The sequence below is a fragment of the Larus michahellis genome, chromosome 3 (assembly GCF_964199755.1).
Source record: "Larus michahellis chromosome 3, bLarMic1.1, whole genome shotgun sequence".
NCBI classification, from domain to species: domain Eukaryota; kingdom Metazoa; phylum Chordata; class Aves; order Charadriiformes; family Laridae; genus Larus; species Larus michahellis.
The window spans coordinates 127963202-127967046 of NC_133898.1; the positions used below are offsets into that span (position 1 = coordinate 127963202).

Below are 3845 nucleotides of genomic sequence, written 5' to 3' on the forward strand. Positions count from 1 at the left end.
GGTCACCTTAGAGCAGGTGGCACAGGAACGCGTCCAGGCGGGGTTGGAATGTCTCCAGAGACGGAGACTCCACCACCTCTCTGGGCAGGCTGTGCCAGTGCTCCGCCACCCTCACAGGAAAGAAGTTCCACCTCATGTTGAGATGGAACTTCCTATGGTCAAGTCTGTGCCCATTACCCCTTGTCCTGTCCCTGGGCACCACTGAAAAGAGCCTGGCCCCATCCTCCTGACACCCACCCTTTCAGTATTTACAAGTGTTGATAAGGTCCTGCCTCGGCCGTCTTTTTTCCAGACTGAAGAGACCCAAATCCTTCAGCCTTTCTTCATCAGAGAGATGTTCCAGTCCCCTCATCATCTTGGTAGCCCTTTGCTGTCCCCTCTCCAGCAGTTCCCTGTCCCTCTTGAACCGGGGAGCCCAGAAGAACTGGACCAACCACTCCAGGTGTGGCCTCATCAAGGCGGAGTACAGGGGGAGGATGACTCCCTCGACCTGATGGCCACACTCTTCTTGATGCCCCCCAGCATCCATTGGCCTTCTTGGCCACAAGGGCACCTTGCTGACCCATGGTCATCCTGTTGTCCACCAGGACTCCCAGGTCTCTTTCCACTGAGCTGCTCTCCAGCAGGTCAGCCCCCCAGCCTGTACTGGTGCGTGGGGTTATTCCTCCCCAGGTGCAGCACCCTACACTTGCCCTTTTCTCGATTGCAAGAAGGGCATCAAACGCATTGGCTTCACAAGCGATGGCTACGTCCATCTTATATTACTTCACCTTGCATTGCTTTAGGAGGAGACACAGATTTGTTGGATCACCTGGTTTACAGACCTTAACGAGTACCCTGGTGTTCCTCTCACTTTCTCTGAAGAGACAGCAGGGAGATAGTGTCATGGTCAGGTGCACAGACATCTTGTTCCAGAAGAAAGGGTTCTAGCAGTGTCTAGAGGTGGGAAGATTTTCAATATTTCACATGTTCTTGCACATCACATGCTAGCTGAGTATTCAATCTGATGAGAAGAGACAAAGAAGGACTCCTTTCTTTTGGGACCAGGCTAGTGCTGGTTGGTGTTTGCACCAACCAGTTACTTTGTGCATCCCAAAGATTTTTCAGCAAGCCACCACAGCCCGTGTGCCTGCTGTGAGGTGGGGTGTCACAAGAGCTGTTGCATGAGGATAACGGTGAAGATTGCAACAGCCCCCAGGAGGCACCTCAGCCTCTCCCATTGCTTCAGAGAGGGATCGTCCCCACACAGCTGGGTCGCTTTCTCATTGGCCAAGGGGAGATGGGTCAGCAGGAATAAGCGCATGTCCCACCCCCCAGCAATGGTATAAAACCCAGGCGTTTGAGCCAAAACAGTACTCCTTGCACCCCAGGGCAGCTGGACGCCAGCGATTCCTGTTGGGTTCTTACTGCCTGAACAGCAAGACCTTCATCAGGTAGGTAATTGCTGGCTCTCTTTCTGGAAAATGACCATTCAGCTCCTCTGTTCAATTCCCATCACTCGAGACTCATCTGCATGGCCAACTGCTGGAAGTATCCATGCATGTAATTAGGCCACCAGAGATGTCTGGGAAAAAAGAATCATTGCAAGATATGCAGAGCGGTACGGAGCTCAGAATTGTTCTTAAGCCAAAGGTAGAGGGAACACCATCTGCTTGAGTTGGAGGTAGGCTCTCTGCAGTTTAGTATCCTGGGCAGAGTGCCCAGGCTTCTGCACCACCTGGGTCCTCCATGTCCTTATTGCCGCGGTGTCCCCCTCCGCAGCCCCGTCCAGACCCGGGACAGGTGTCAGCCATGAAGATCCTGTACCTGCTCTTCTCCATCTTCCTCCTGTTGATCCAGGGTGCTGCAGGTGAGAGGGAAAGAAGGGAGGTGGGGGAGGGGTGAGTGCCCATCAGAGGGGTTTCCCGTGTGCCGCAAAGTCTCCACGTCACTTGCAGTGATGCAAAGGTTAGCGGGGATGGAGGAGAAGGCATTTTCCACATGCGCTTCCAAGAGCACATGGTAGAGCGAGCTCTTGGCAACAGAACCCTGGCTTCTTCTGTGCGTCAGCAAGGGGTTTCCTTTCAGGTTCCAGCCCTGCACCCAGCTGTTCCTCTTTGGGTGTCCCTGGAGGATCTTTTGAGCTGTGCAGGGATGGGAGAGCCCCAGGGGGTTGTTGGCTCTGTGGGTTGCCCGCGGCACAGAGCGGTCCCTTCTGGTCTAGTGCCGCCTCAGCAGCGTGTCCCAACACCTCATTGCCCCAAGGCACGATCCCTGCAAGGGCTGGGCAAGGACTTTCCATCAGAGGTGACTCCAAGGCAAGGGTGCAGCCAGGACAGGGAATTGGGCCGCAGGCAGTGCTCTGCTTGCCAGCTCTGCTGGTCCAGGCAGTGGTGGACATGAAGCTGGGGAGCCACCATGGCTCTTCCTCGACCTCATGCTGTTCCTCCCCACGGTCTGTCCTTGTGTGCACCCACGCTGGTGTGAACGAGTCCTTCTGGGTGAGCCATGTTGCCATTGAAGCTGTGGCTATGGTGAGCTTGAAGCTGAGCCCATTTATTGGCCTGAAATGCATGGGGGGGTGTGAGCATTTCTGCAACCACGTGCTGCTAGACCAGATTATCCCTTTAATGTTTTGTGTGTAGCATTCCCCATGGAAACAAGATTATCTGAATGCAGGCGAAGAGGGGGATACTGCACTTATGCGCCCTGCCTTCCTGGTGGAAGGCACTTTGGGAGATGTCCACCATTTCAACACTGCTGCAGACGGTAAGGTACTGAGTAAGGAAAGAGATTCTGCCTTTCTCCACAGAAATATCCGTTAGAAATTTCTTTCCAGCCAGTGCCTGGTAAATTCTCTCCTGCATTTCTGCTTTGTGGGAGAGGCCCAAGAAGGAAGGGAAAAGCCCTTGAAGGTCTGGTCCTGCCTGCTGTGGGACTGCATGAGCCCTGGCACACCCAGCACCCGCCAACGCTCCTTCAGTGCCGCGACACTCATTCAGGCTTTGCAGAGGGCTCTCCCAAGCCAGCCAAGAGCAAAGCACGCACTGTCCTTGGACAGTATCGAGCACATGACCCTGCTTTTGCTGCATCTGGATAGACGTGGAGTCAGGGCTGCCAGCACTAAGACAACACAGGTTCAAAGTGTGTGCAATAAGGACGGAACCTCACCTCCGTGGAGCCTGAAGCTCTTGCACCATAGACCTGTCTTGTCCTTGCAGGGGAGGTGTGAAAGGGTGCGAGGAAGGGAAAAGTAAGTTACAAGAGGTAACGTGCTCATCTCCTTTCTTCATACAGCATCTGGGGTTGAGACCCTGAACTCTGCAAGCAGGACGTCCCCTTCGCTTCTGGCTCCTGGACCCATCTCCTGATGTCCTCTCCCCTCCCTGCCTCTGCCGTCCCCAGGTGCTGTGACAGCAGGAGTGGAAGCGCTGCTCCTGCTTGATGCCCGGGTGCTCGTGGGCCAGAGCCATCCCATCACAGACCTGGTGCTGTTGGGGCAGAGGCTGCTTTTCCCGGCTTGAATAAAGATGAGCAGTTTGGCATTGCAGCGTGTGGGACGTGTGGCTCTTCTGTTGTGGTGGAGGGTGTTTTGTGCCTGCTGGCTCTGGTGGTGGTGGTGGGTTGGTGTCAGGAGAAGCACCGGGACATGCTGGGGGTCACAAGCATGGCTGTCCCTGGGGTGCTCTTAACTGGCAGTGGCGTGTTGACACTGGTCCTGCCGGTCCCTGCTGGGCCAAGGGCTTTGCTGTGGGTGTGATGGGGGTGCTCTACGGATGGTCCCTCCTGGGAAGTGGGAGGCCTGTCCTGCTCCTGCCAGTCACGGCTGTCCCTTGCCCCTGACAGCCATGGGAATCCCTCCCAGG

General features: G+C 55.4%; 1 long non-coding RNA gene across 1 annotated transcript; it reads left to right on the plus strand.

Annotated features, from left to right (window-relative positions):
* The first annotated feature begins 1363 nt into the window (after positions 1 to 1363).
* On the plus strand, positions 1364 to 3505 carry LOC141740153 (uncharacterized). The gene is made up of 4 exons (XR_012585898.1): positions 1364 to 1433; positions 1762 to 1849; positions 2625 to 2748; positions 3277 to 3505. It is a non-coding gene; the product is annotated as an uncharacterized LOC141740153 (long non-coding RNA).
* Positions 3506 to 3845: the final 340 nt, after the last annotated feature.